This window comes from Manis pentadactyla, chromosome 6 (assembly GCF_030020395.1).
Source record: "Manis pentadactyla isolate mManPen7 chromosome 6, mManPen7.hap1, whole genome shotgun sequence".
NCBI classification, from domain to species: Eukaryota; Metazoa; Chordata; class Mammalia; order Pholidota; family Manidae; genus Manis; species Manis pentadactyla.
The window spans coordinates 8,550,704-8,565,449 of NC_080024.1; the positions used below are offsets into that span (position 1 = coordinate 8,550,704).

At 41.3% G+C, this 14,746-nt stretch overlaps 1 protein-coding gene across 8 annotated transcripts in view; it reads right to left on the reverse strand.

The window, feature by feature from the left end:
- SP100 (SP100 nuclear antigen) overlaps positions 1–13,159 on the reverse strand; it is a 72,379-nt gene extending 59,220 nt beyond the window's left edge. For 6 of the 8 annotated variants that reach the window (XM_036912680.2, XM_036912635.2, XM_057503444.1 and 3 more), the window contains exon 1: positions 13,012–13,159. The gene's annotated coding sequence lies outside the window, so the exon portion shown is untranslated. The remainder of the gene's footprint in view (positions 1–13,011) is intronic. The other 2 variants (XM_036912625.2, XM_057503441.1) reach the window with 2 other exon arrangements.
- Between the last annotated feature and the right edge of the window lie 1,587 nt (positions 13,160–14,746).

The window sequence follows — 14,746 nt, forward strand, 5'->3', positions numbered from 1 at the left end:
AATGCTTTCCAAAGGCTAGTACCTTCACTGCAATCTTGTACTTTACCTATAAATAGATTTTCCAAGTACAATGCTAGTATCCAATCAAAGATGACTAGCAAAATAAGCAAAATAATCTTTGTGAATAGAGTGTGGAAAGGGACAAATAGTAACTTTATAGTGGAGAAGCTTGGCACCCACCACCTTAACCAAATGCTCAAGGTCCACATCCCTGGTGAACTCAGGGTGATATGTCCCCTGATATGCTGTGAATGGAGAGCCACTTCACTTCTGTGGTCTTCTTTCATAAAGCCCAAAAACCCTACCTAACATGTGAAAAACAGCAAGATAAACCCAAAGTGAAAGATGTTCTACAAAATGCCTGTCAAGGACATGAGAGACAAGGAAAGACTGAGAAACTGTCACAGACCGGAAGAGAAGAGATGGCAGGATGGCTAGATGCAGTATGGTGTCTTGGATTGAATCCTGGAGCTGAAAACCAACAATAATGGAAAAACTGATGAAACTGGGGTTTAGTTAACAGTGATGTACCAGTACTGATTTTTTAGTTTGACAAACATACAACAGCAATATAAGAGGATAATGTCACAGGAAAATGAAACAGGGTGTGCAGTATACAGAAACAGTATACCATCTTTGCTACTTGTCTGTAAATATAAAATTACTCCATAATAAAATATTTATTTTAAAAAATATTTGTGCATGAAAACTGGCAGAAACATCAGAAAAAAGGGCCATGAACTCTCACATACTGAAAGTATCAGGACCTAATAAATGTATTCAGCAAAGTTGCAGGATACAAAATTAATATACAGAAATCTGTTGCATTCCTATATACTAACAAAGAACTAGCAGAAAGAGAAATCAGGAAAACAATTCCATTTACAATTGCATCAAAAAGAATAAAATACCTAGAAATAAACCTAACCAAGTAAGTGAAAGACCTATACTCTGAAAACTATAAGACAATCGTGAGAGAAATTAAAGAAGACATAAGTAAGTGGAAATCTATTCCATGCTTATGGATAAGAAGAAATAATATTGTCAGAATGATCATCCTGCCAAAAGCAATCTAGTGGTTCAATGCAATCCCTATCAAAAAACCAACAGCATTCTTCAGTGACCTAGAACAAATAGTTTTAAAATTCATATGGAGATAGGGGGCGGAAGATGGCAGTGTGAGTAGAGCAGCGGAAATCTCCTCCCCAAACCACATATATCTATGAAAATATAACAAAGACAACCCTTCCTAGAATAAAGACCAGCTCCCGGCGGAAAAAGAGCAGGCAGAGCGGGAGGGAGACGGAGCCCAGGACTGCCGAGCACCCAGCCCCAGCCATCCGGGCCAGAGTGCAGGGCGCTCGATACTAGGAAAACAGGGCAGCAAGAACAGTGAGCGGGTACTGGAGGCTGGGCGCCGGAGGCCATAAGAAAAGCACACGACCAATTTTTCTTTTTTTTTTTGCTGTTTTGTTTTGGTGAGTGCTTTTTGGAAGTCTTAAAGGGATAGGGACCCCAATACTAGGGAAACAGGGCAGCAAGACCGGTGAGCAGATGCCTGAGGCTGGTGCTGGAGAATAAAGAAAAACGAGCGGCCTTTTTTTTTTTAATTAAAAAAATTTTTTTTTTTTTTTTTTTTTGGTGGTCGTTGTTTTGTTTTGGCGGGTGCTTTTTGGAAGTCTTAAAGGGGCAGGGCGGGACACTTAATCCAGAGGTAGGGAATCCGGGGATCTCTGGGCACCCTAACCCCTGGGCTGCAGGGAGCAGGGAGGCCCCTTACGGAGATAAATAGCCTCCCAGCCGCTCCTGCTCCAACGCGACTCCACCATTTTGGAGCAGCTGCCCGAGCCAGGCCACGCCCACAGCAACAGCGGAGATTAACTCCATAGCAGCCGGGCAGGAAGCAGAAACCCTGTCTGCGCGCAGCTGCGCAGCACAAGCCACTAGAGGCCGCTGTTCTCCCAGGAGAGGAGGGCCACAAACCAACAAGAAGGGAAGTTCTTCCAGCCGTCACTCGTCCCAGCTCTGCAGACTATTCCTATCACCATGAAAAGGCAAAGCTACAGGCAGACAAAGATCACAGAGACAACACCAGAGAAGGAGACAGACCTAACCAGTCTTCCTGACAAAGAATTCAAAATAAGAATCATAAACATGCTGACAGAGATGCAGAGAAATACACAAGAGAAATGGGATGAAGTCCGGACGGAGATCACAGATGCCAGAAAGGAGATTACAGAAATGAAACAAACTCTGGAAGGGTTTATAAGCAGAATGGATAGGATGCAAGAGGCCATTGATGGAATTGAAACCAGAGAACAGGAACGCATAGAAGCTGACATAGAGAGAGATAAAAGGATCTCCAGGAAGGAAATAATATTAAGAGAACTGTGTGACCAATCCAAAAGGAACAATATCTGTATTATAGGGGTTCCAGAAGAAGAAGAGAGAGGAAAAGAGATGGAAAGCATCTTAGAAGAAATAATTGCTGAAAACTTCCCCAAACTGGGGGAGGAAATAATCGAACAGACCACGGAAATATACAGAACCCCCAACAGAAAGGATCCAAGGAGGACAACACCAAGACACATAATAATTAAAATGGCAAAGATCAAGGACAAGGCAAGAGTTTTAAAGGCAGCTAGAGAGAAAAAGGTCACCTATAAAGGAAAACCCATCAGGCTAACATCAGACTTCTCGACAGAAACCCTACAGGCCAGAAGAGAATGGCATGATATACTTAATGCAATGAAACAGAAGGGCCTTGAACCAAGGATACTGTATCCAGCACGACTATCATTCAAATATGATGGTGGGATTAAACAATTCCCAGACAAAGAAAAGCTGAGGGGATTTGCTTCCCACAAACCACCTCTACAGAACATCTTACAGGGACTGCTCTAGATGGGAGCACTCCTAGAAAGAGCACAGCACAAAACACCCAACATATGAAGAATCGAGGAGGAGGAATAAGAAGGGAGAGAAGAAAAGAATCTCCAGACAGTGTATATAACAGCTCAATAAGCGAGCTAAGTTAGGCAGTAAGATACTAAAGAGGCTAACCTTGAACCTTTGGTAACCATGAATTTAAACCCTGCAATGGCAATAAGTACATATCTTTTAATAGTCACCCTAAATGTAAATGGACTGAACGCACCAATCAAAAGACACAGAGTAATAGAATGGATAAAAAAGCAAGACCCATCTATATGCTGCTTACAAGAAACTCACCTCAAACCCAAAGACATGTACAGACTAAAAGTCAAGGGACGGAAAAACATATTTCAAGCAAACAACAGTGAGAAGAACTTCTGTGGGACGCAGCAAAAGCAGTCTTAAGAGGAAAGTATAGAGCAATCCAAGCATATTTAAAAAAGGAAGAGCAATCCCAAATGAATGGTCTAATGTCACAATTACTGAAACTGGAAAAAGAAGAACAGATGAGGCCTAAGGTCAGCAGAAGGAGGGACATAATAAAGATCAGAGAAGAAATAAATAAAATTGAGAAGAATAAAACAATAGCAAAAATCAATGAAACCAAGAGCTGGTTCTTCGAGAAAATAAACAAAATAGATAAGCCTCTAGCCAGACTTATTAAGAAGAAAAGAGAGTCAACACAAATCAACAGTATCAGAAATGAGAAAGGAAAAATCACAACAGATCCCACAGAAATACAAAGAATTATTAGAGAATACTATGAAAACCTATATGCTAACAAGCTGGGAAACCTAGGAGAAATGGACAACTTCCTAGAAAAATACAACCTTCCAAGATTGACCCAGAAAGAAACAGAAAATCTAAACAGACCAATTACCAGCAACGAAATTGAAGCGGTAATCGAAAAACTACCAAAGAACAAAACCCCTGGGCCAGATGGATTTACCGCAGAATTTTATCAGACATACAGAAAAGACATAATACCCATTCTCCTTGAAGTTTTCCAAAAGATAGAGGAGGAGGGGATACTCCCAAACACATTCTATGAAGCTAACATCACCCTAATACCAAAACCAGGCAAAGACCCCACCAAAAAAGAAAACTACAGACCAATATCCCTGATGAACGTAAATGCGAAAATACTCAACAAAATATTAGCAAACCGAATTCAAAAATACATCAAAAGGATCATACACCATGACCAAGTGGGATTCACCCCAGGGATGCAAGGATGGTACAACATTCGAAAGTCCAACAACGTCATCCACCACATCAACAAAAAGAAAGACAAAAACCACATGATCATCTCCATAGATGCTGAAAAAGCATTTGACAAAGTTCAACATCCATTCATGTTAAAAACTCTCAGCAAAATGGGAATAGAGGGCAAGTACCTCAACATAATAAAGGCCATCTATGATAAACCCACAGCCAACATTATATTGAACAGCGAGAAGCTGAAAGCATTTCCTCTGAGATCGGGAACTAGACAGGGATGCCCACTCTCTCCACTGATATTTAACATAGTACTGGAGGTCCTAGCCACGGCAATCAGACAAAACAAAGAAATACAAGGAATCCAGATTGGTAAAGAAGAAGTTAAACTGTTACTATTTGCAGATGACATGATACTGTACATAAAAAACCCTAAAGACTCCACCCCAAAACTACTAGAACTGATATCGGAATACAGCAAAGTTGCAGGATACAAAATCAACACACAGAAATCTGTGGCTTTCCTATATACTAACAATGAACCAACAGAAAGAGAAATCAGGAAAACAACTCCATTCACAATTGCATCAAAAAAAATAAAATACCTAGGAATAAACCTAACCAAAGAAGTGAAAGACTTATACTCTGAAAACTACAAGTCACTCTTAAGAGAAATTAAAGGGGACACTAACAGATGGAAACTCATCCCATGCTTGTGGCTAGGAAGAATTAATATCGTCAAAATGGCCATCCTGCCCAAAGCAATATACAGATTTGATGCAATCCCTATGAAACTACCAGCAACATTCTTCAATGAACTGGAACAAATAATTCAAAAATTCATATGGAAACACCAAAGACCCTGAATAGCCAAAGCATTCCTGAGAAAGAAGAATAAAGTAGGGGGGATCTCACTCCCCAACTTCAAGCTCTACTATAAAGCCATAGTAATCAAGACAATTTGGTACTGGCACAAGAGCAGAGCCACAGACCAATGGAACAGACTAGAGAATCCAGACATTAACCCAGACATATATGGTCAATTAATATTTGATAAAGGAGCCATGGACATACAATGGCGAAGTGACAGTCTCTTCAACAGATGGTGCTGGCAAAACTGGACAGCTACATGTAGGAGAATGAAACTGGACCATTGTCTAACCCCATATACAAAAGTAAACTCAAAATGGATCAAAGACCTGAATGTAAGTCATGAAATCATTAAACTCTTGGAAGAAAACATAGGCAAAAACCTCTTAGACATAAACATGAGTGACCTCTTCTTGAACATATCTCCCCGGGCAAGGAAAACAACAGCAAAAATGAGTAAGTGGGACTATATTAAGCTGAAAAGCTTCTGTACAGCAAAAGACACCATCAATAAAACAAAAAGGAACCCTACAGTATGGGAGAATATATTTGAAAATGACACATCCGATAAAGGCTTGACGTCCAGAATATATAAAGAGCTCACATGCCTCAACAAACAAAAAACAAATAACCCAATTAAAAAATGGGCAGAGGAACTGAACAGACAGTTCTCCAAAAAAGAAATACAGATGGCCAACAGACACATGAAAAGATGCTCCACATCGCTAATTATCAGAGAAATGCAAATTAAAACTACAATGAGGTATCACGTCACAGCAGTAAGGATGGCTGCCATCCAAAAGACAAACAACAACAAATGTTGGCGAGGCTGTGGAGAAAGGGGAACCCTCCTACACTGCTGGTGGGAATGTAAGTTAGTTCAACCATTGTGGAAAGCAGTATGGAGATTCCTCAAAATGCTCAAAACAGACTTACCATTTGACCCAGGAATTGCACTCCTAGGAATTTACCCTAAGAATGCAGCAATCAAGTATGAGAAAGATCAGTGCAACCCTATGTTTATCGCAGCACTATTTACAATAGCCAAGAATTGGAAGCAACCTAAATGTCCATCGATAGATGAATGGATAAAGAAGATGTGGTACATATACACAATGGAATACTACTCAGCCGTAAGAAAAGGGCAAATCCTACCATTTGCAGCAACATGGATGGAGCTGGAGAGTATTATGCTCAGTGAAACAAGCCAAGCGGAGAAAGAGAAATACCAGATGATTTCACTTATCTGTGGAGTATAAGAACAAAGGAAAAACTGAAGGAACAAAACAGCAGCAGAATCACAGAACTCAAGAATGGACTAACAGGTACCAAAGGGAAAGGGACTGGGGAGGATGGGTGGGTAGGGAGGGATAAGGGGGGGAGAAGTAGCGGGGTATTAAGATTAGCATGCATGGGGGGGTAGGAGAAAAGGGAGGGCTGTACAACACAGAGAAGGCAAGTAGTGATTCTACAACATTTTGCTATGCTGATGGACAGTGACTGTAAAGGGGTTTATAGGGGAGACCTGGTATAGGGGAGAGCCTAGTAAACATAATATTCATCATGTAAGTGTAGATTAGTGATACCAAAAAAAAACAAAAACAAAAAAACAAACGAACAAAAAAGAAAGGGCAGTTCCTGTGTCGTAACCTCCAATGAGTTCTACACAAGGGTATAAAGGGCATATAAAAGTGTAGGCAAAGGGTCTGTTTGTGTTTATACAGAGGATCAAAGCCTAATTGGGCTACCCTGAAAATGAACTAAGATACGATATGAAAAAGAACTTCCAACATCAGCACTCTGGGGAAGATGCATGCCAGAAGATGATCATCAAAAAACCCCAACAAAGATCCACGCACTGCTGCAGCTGTAGATGCACTCATCCCACCAGCTCCTGGACTTGCCATGGGAATGAGGAAGGAGATATCTAAGGTGGCCTGTGCATACAGTAAAACAACAAATTTGACTGGATCTATACTGTTGGAACTCAACCAAGAATTAGGAGAAGTGCAAATTGTAGCGCTCCAAAATCTTACAACTACAGACTATTTACTGTTAAAAGAACATAAGGGATGTGAACATTCCCCAGGAATGGGTTGTTTTAATTTGTCTGATTTCTCTCAGACTGTTCAAGTTCAGCTGGACAATATCCACCATATCATAGATAAGTTTTCACAAATGCCTAAGGTGCCTAACTGGTTTTCTTGGTTTCACTGGAGATGGCTGGTAATTACAGGTATGCTTTGGTTATGTAACTATACTCCTATTATGTTAATGTGTGTGCGCAATTTAAGTAGTAGCTTAAAACCTATACATGCTGAAGTTACTCTACAAGAAGATATGTCAAAGAAATAATCAATCTTCCCATGTTTTCTTCCGCCTGCTACTTCTATAGCTTTTCTTCTTCCTTCCTAATTACAACCCTTAAATAGAATTCGAGCCTCATATCAAATTTACCAAGTATCATAATTCTTCCAAGTGGTAAAGATACCTCAAGACAAATGCTGGGCATAGAAGCCACAGGGCATAAATATGCAAAGAAGTAAAAAGCTAACCTTTTCAAACAATATGGCTTCTCTCTCACTTACCAACTTTACATTTCCCTGTATGGCCCCGGAAGATGACTGGTTAGCCAGAGACGGGTAAGATTCCTCAAGGGAGGAACAACCTAAGACAGGCACAGTCGCAGGGGGGCCATCAGGTGAGAAATTGGGGATCAACAGAGGTGAGGCTTAGAACCTCACCCCCCATGTTCTGAGAGAAATCTTCTGCATACGTGGATGTTTTATTGCCCTGGTCTAGCTTGGATTAACACATAGTCTACAGGCACACACCTGATCATCTACATGTGCTCTCTTACAACACTAAACTATGTTTTCTACCTTTATCTTGTATCTACCTACCACTTCAGCATTTTATTAAAAATAATAATAATAAAAAGAGAAATGTGGTATCCACATATAAATCAAGTATAAAAATCAAATGAGTATTCATATTTGAACTGACTGTTTATAGTTCATAATGCACGAGCAAAACCCAAAGTTTCTGTGATGACTGCCCTTGTACTGTTCACCATGTAACTTATTCACTATGTAAGAATTTGTTCTCCATGTAAGAACTTGTTTGTTATGCCTCAGAAGATTGGAGACTGATGAAAATTAGGCTTGGGGTGGATTAATGATTGTGCATTGAGCATTGACTCCCCTATACAGAATTTTATTGTTGTTAACAACCATTTGATCAATAGATATGAGAGATGCCTTCACAAAAAAAAAAAAAAAAAAAAAAGTACACATTTCCAATGGTAAAATAAATAAGTAACCAGGATGTAATGTATAGCGTAAGAAATATAGTCAAGATATTGTAACAGCTTTTTATGGTGATAGCTGGTACCTAGAATTGTCATGTATATAAATGTTGAATCACTATGTTGTACACCTGAAACTAATGTAATGTAATACTGTGTGTCAACTACCCTAATAAAAAATAATTATCTACAAAAAAAAAAAAAAAAAGAAATAACAGCTTTATTCTTACAGTTACATATTCTACACGTCGTATTAAATTGAATATGGAAAAAAAGAACATTAAAAAAGTTTTAATCCTGGCAATCTTTGTTCAAATAATACCTTTAAAAATATTCCCTAAAAAAAATAAATAAATAAAAATAAAAAAATTCATATGGAATCACAAAGGACCCTGAAATGTCAAAGCAATCCTGAGAAAGAACAAGCTCCCTGACTTCAAGCTCTACTACAAAGCTACAGTAATCAAAACAATTTGGTACTGGCAGAAAAAACAGACCCATAGATCAATGGAACAGAATAGAGAGCCCAGGTATAAACCCACACATATATTGTCAACTAATATATGATAAAGGAGCCATGAACATGCAATGATTGATGAATGGATAAAGAAGAGGTGGTACATATACACAATGGAATATTATTCAGCCATAAAAAGAAAAGAAATTCTTCCATTTACAACAACATGGATGGATCTAGAAGGTATTATGCTCAGTGAAATGAGTCAGGTGGAAAAGACAAATACCACATGATTTCACTTATTTGTGGAATATAAATACAAAGCAAAACAGAATGAACAAAACAGCAGTAGACTCATAGACACTGAGAAGGGACTGGTGGTTACTATGGGAGAGGGGTTGTGGTGGTTGGGTGGGAAGGTTAAGCAGAATAAAGGGGCACAAAAATTCTCAGTCATAATGTAGGTTGGTCACAGGGATGGTAGTGATGCTGTAACATCTTCCTATGTTGACAGATAGTAGCTGTAGTAGTGGGGGAAGGATTTAATAATATGGGTGACCACTGAATAAATGTGTTGCATACTTGAAGCTAATATAAGATTGTATGTCAACTATACTTGAATAAAAAAAGACTGTAAGATCATATACCAAACTATTAACAGCAAAAAATAATCAGATGCCAACTATAAGATTTCTTTAATTTGTGTAAATCTTTTATTAAAAAAGAAAACCTACAGCAAACATCATCCACATTTGTGCAATGATAAAAGCTTTCCTCTTGGACTGGGATCAAGATACAGATGGTTACTAACACTGCTTGTTTTCACCATCTACAAAAGTCCTTGCCCACAGAGTAAGGCAAGAAAAAGAAGCAATTGGTATAAGGACTGGATTGGAAGAAACAAACCTGTCATTATGATTATAATTTACATTATGTAAATCCATATATACATATATGTAAAGTCATTATAATTAAAAAGCACTTCACAAAGTTTCAATTTATTTTTATATCTTAGTAATGAGCAGAAAGTTGATTTTAAATTATGTTGATTTGATAGCATAAAGATATCAAGTATCTATGAATAAATCTAGCAGAAGAGTTAAGACCTCTAGGCAGAAAAAAACTTTTTTTCTAGAAGATATTTTAACATTGGTTATATACATTTACCATATTAATGAGCTAGAAGACACAATATTATCAAGATGTCAACTCTCTTCAAATGGATCTATATATTCAATGCAGTCCTAAACAGACTCCCAGCAAGATCCTGACGAGGTGATTTGGAGATGCAAAGGAATGCAAAGATGCTTTGGAAGTAGTAAAGGGGGTGGGAAAATTACTCTCATAGGTATCAGTAGTTCACACGAAACTGTCCTCTCTAGGACAGTCGGTACTGCGCAAGGAGATCCCCTGCGTATGTGGTCACTTGGTTAATGAGAGGGACAGCACTGCAGATCATGGGGAAAGAATGGCTTAAGCAATTAGGGGTTCCTCAGAAAGAATTGATAAGAAAAAAAAAATAGAGTCTTCCAATTGTATATCAGATGGGAGGCAGTTGGGTCTCAGATAAGACAGGAGGCTTGAAAATCAAACAAACAAAAATAGGTGCCCAGATTAAGACTGTGTAAACTAGGGGTGGGGGGCGGCTGCACTCTCCAGCATGAGAGAAATGGGCTGTAAAACCATGGCAGGCACATGTGAAGGAAAGTGAAGTCATACAGAAGCCAAACCGCAGACAGAGCCAGTGGGGAAGAAAACCTAGCGGATGAAGAACTCATCGCCAGTGCACTTGGCACCATAAACCTGAGAACAAGAGCAGGAGCAGGAAGACGGAATGACGGAATAAGAAAACGTGGTTCAAAGTGAGGCTTGCAGAGCTGTAGAACTCAAATTAAGACCCGCTCTCCAAGTAGACCTAGTAACTTCAAAAAAACTAGAAATGACAAGAGACTGAACAACAACTAAAAATTAAGTAATTGTCATGGAAAAAAAGTTAAGAGACAACTACTATGAACAGAAAGTAAAAAGCTAAAGACATGAAAATTTAGAGGCCAATAAAAGCTATGAAGGCTAAAGCTGCTCCAGCAGGAGAATAGTTTTGCCCAAGATTGAAAAAGAAAAAGGTTTTGGAGATATTAGAGAAGAAATTTTCCCTGAAATAAAGGCAGAATTGAGTCTTGCATCTCAGGAACACAAGAACTATGGCTGGCAGTGTACATGGAATTCATTAGTAATTTTCTGCATTGCTTCATTTATTTTATTTTATAAAATTAATACTATAATATGTCTACATTAAAAAGAGCAAAAAGTATGTCTATTTTATAAAATCAATATTATAATATGTCTCTATACCATAAAGTTTAGGCTTTAGTAAACTAAAGTCACTCTAAACAAAGTTAAAAGGCAAGGAAAATATATTTATAACTCTCAGAATATTTAGCAAATTCTTCCTTATCATTAAAGAAAGGACAGTCATTTCAGCTGAATAACACTGGCAACAAATAAACCAGTGGTTCATAGGAGAGGCAATTTAAGTGGCCAATAAACATGAAAAATTGATGGACTAACAGTTACCAAAGGGAAAGGGGACTGGGGACTGTGGGGGGGAAGGGAGGGATAAGGGGATTAAGGGACATTATGATTAGCACACATAATGTGGGGGGCACAGGGAAGGCAGTACAACACAGAGAAGACAGGTAGGGACTATAGCATCTTACTGTGCTGATGGACTGTGACTGTAATGGGGTGGGGGTGGGGACTTGATAATGGGGGAATCTAATAACCATGTTGCTCATGTGATTGTATATTAATGATACCATAATTTAAAAAACATGGAAAACTGTTCAACCTCCATGTAATCAGGAAAATGCACATTAAAACAAGATGCAACTCTTTTATCCACCCCCTTTGTGAAGTCTGGGTATGTGAAGTCTCATTTGCTCTTGGTAGGAGAATATATTGGTTCAGCTGTTAGGCAATTTGGATCTGTAAACAAGTAAACATTAGTACCCTTTGCCTCAACAATTCCACTTTTTTTTAGTCATTGACACAAGACAAATACTTGTAAATGTGCAAAAACATAAAGAAATAGATAATCGTTGTTTACAACAGCTGATTGGTTAAAGTGAACTGAAAATAACCTAAATGTTCATTAGTGGGGGCAGGGGGTGGGGGAATGGTTCAAAAATTATGGTACATCAATTCTATGGAAGTCAACAGCATGTAGCTATTAAAAAGAATGAAATAGATCTACGTGATTACTAAGGTGGTCTCTATGATTGTCACAAGTTAAGTGCAAGATGCAAAGTGGCATATACAATATAATCCCATTGATTAAAAAGCAAGGCACAAATTATGTATTCAGGAAAATATGTTATATGTGTAAATGCACAGGAAAAGATCTGGCAGGCTGTGCGTGCAACACTTTCCAAGACCTGGATGGATTGGAAGCTGCAGGAGGGGGTAGGCAGGGAACGGGCCTTTTTCTTTATTTATACTTCCATTTTGTTTGAAATGTTATGAACAAAAATGTGTAATATATTTATTTGTATTGAAAAATAAAATTGAAAAAATATTTGGTAGTGTTATTTCTCATCACTAGAGAAAAGATAGGATTTGCTCCCTGGTCCTTGTCAGAGGTATAACCCTTTCCAGAACAGAAAATCAAAGGAAAAATGAAAACAGCCTGCAGGCGTCTTTGGCTGGCTGGAACCTTTCTCTTCCTTTTACTTGATTTGGTCAGAATCATCGGAGGAAGCCAGACCCCCAGCCAGACATGCGAGCAGCGTCAGACCCGAATGACACACTCACGGACAGGTATCAGACCACAGCACCTGCGTTTGGACACAAGTCCTGTGTTTACCCTGACTTACCTGTTTTCTAAACTGTGTTCCTTGAAATGATCTACATGAAGAATGACTGGGCCTGGGAGAACCGAGAGGGTTCAGAGGTCAAGAGGAAATAACAGCTCCCTCCAGCAGGCCTCCCAAAGGACAGCCCCAGGCCTGTCAGCTGAGCAGCAGTTGTGAAGCAATTATGTGTGCTGTGGCCGGCAGGCTGGGCTCACACCAGCAAGCCACCCGCTGCCGTTCAACAATCCCATTTCCTCATCACGCATTCCTGTAATTTATTACATTGCAATTGAGGTTTAATTTAGTATCTAAACCAAAGACCCCGAAGAGCATGGCCGGAGAGAAAGGGTGGAGGGAAGGAGGTAAAGACTGACCTGGTGCTGAGGTTGATGCCCCCGTGAGCCATCTTCCAGCCTGGGCCCTGAGCTTGGCCTGGGGCCCCTCCAGTCCCCACGGCCTGGGTACAGGGTGCTGAGCAGGAAGTCTGCGAGCTGACTGGCCAGAGAGGACTCCGCCCAAAAGGGGAAAGGAGAAGTGAAAGTATCTGGGTGTCTCCCTCCTCCGGCAGCTGCCGGGCTCAGGGCCTGGAGGGCCAGGGAAGGAGGACCCCGGGGGACAAGCTCAGGAGTCTGTGTGAGCCCGACTGTCCTCAGCTGCCACTGCCTTCTGAGAAGGTATCAGGGTAGGATACGGGGTTAGGGGTGTAAACTCCAAGTTTGCCCCTTTCCCCTGACAAGCTGACTCTGGGGGGAAACAGGGACAGTCCCAAGCACCCAATCTTCTCTCCTGCCTTGAATCCCACTGAGTTAGCTCCGGACACCGGGCTGGAGACAGCCATGTGCAGCATTGCAAATCCAGGAGAATGTTCTTAGCATTCCTGGAAATCAGCCAGAGGTGAGAAACAAATCTGCAAGGCCCTGGGGCCAGAGGCTGGAGACAATGGTTAACATCTTAGGTGCCAGGGTGTGAGGTGCGCTGACTGTGGGCCAGCTCCAGGGACGACCGGGAGAAACCTGGAGAGAAGGCACGGGGAGGCTGAAAGGGAGGCTTCCCTCTGGGTGGAGATGGAGCTCAGCACCAGAGGACCTACCTGGACATGAGAGGGAGGCGACCCCAGCTGGGAGGGTGACCCTCGACCTTGGAGTTGTGTCTGCCCACAGATTATTCATCTCGATTCGGAGTCATCATGCCACAAAGGATGGGAAGTGGTCAGGAAGACTTACTCGCGGTCAGCAGAGAAGCAAATGAAATGAGAAAGTGCAGGGAACAGGGTTTCTACCCTCTTTCCGCTTCAGTTCTTTCTTTCCCTCCAAGGAGCAAACATCAGCCTGGTTGGGAGAGATTCCAGGACACTGATGGGGACACCTTGTCCCATGCATAGGGTCTCTGTGTTTAGCAGGTGCCTCTGGCCCTCTCTCCCTGCCTCTCTCTCTCTCTCCTTCTCCCCTTCACCTTGTGGGCAAAGAGGCCAGTGGGCTGAGTCTCTGTTGGGCATGGCTGTCCTCTGCTCCTGGCCTCCGTGGGGCACGTGGCCAGACAAGGCCTGACACAGACAACATCAGCCTTTCCTAGCGTCCTGTCTCTCGTCTGTCCTCAGGCAGCAGGCCGATCTGGACCACTGCCTGGCTGTGTTGGTATAAATGCGCTAGCTTTTTCTGGATCTGCTTAGGGTCACCAGGATGAGCATGTGGAGTCTGAGGCCCTCTAGCAGCAGGCGGCTGGGGGTGGGGGTTGGAGGTGGGGTGGGAGGTGATGGGGGTGAGAACTCCCATGCTAGGGCTGCTGCTGGAGGATGCAAGATGCCTTTCCTGTGGGTCTGGGGGAAGCCGGGCACGCGCCTCACTCTGCAAGAGCAGCCCCGTTTCTGAGGAATCCAGAGGCCTCTGTGCAGAAAGCAGTTTCATTTGATCCAGAAAATGCTCCAGCTGCCCAGGTTAGGAAAAGGGATAGGACGAATATAAGAAGCTGATTGAACTCCACAATCCTGCTGGACTGATTTGCAGAAATAAGGGAGTGCCGGGCACTTGTGGCGAGGACAGCTTGCCCGTGGTCAGGGAAGTAGCCCAAGCTACCGGCCCTCGGAGAGCTGGTGACTGAGGAGGGGCCTCG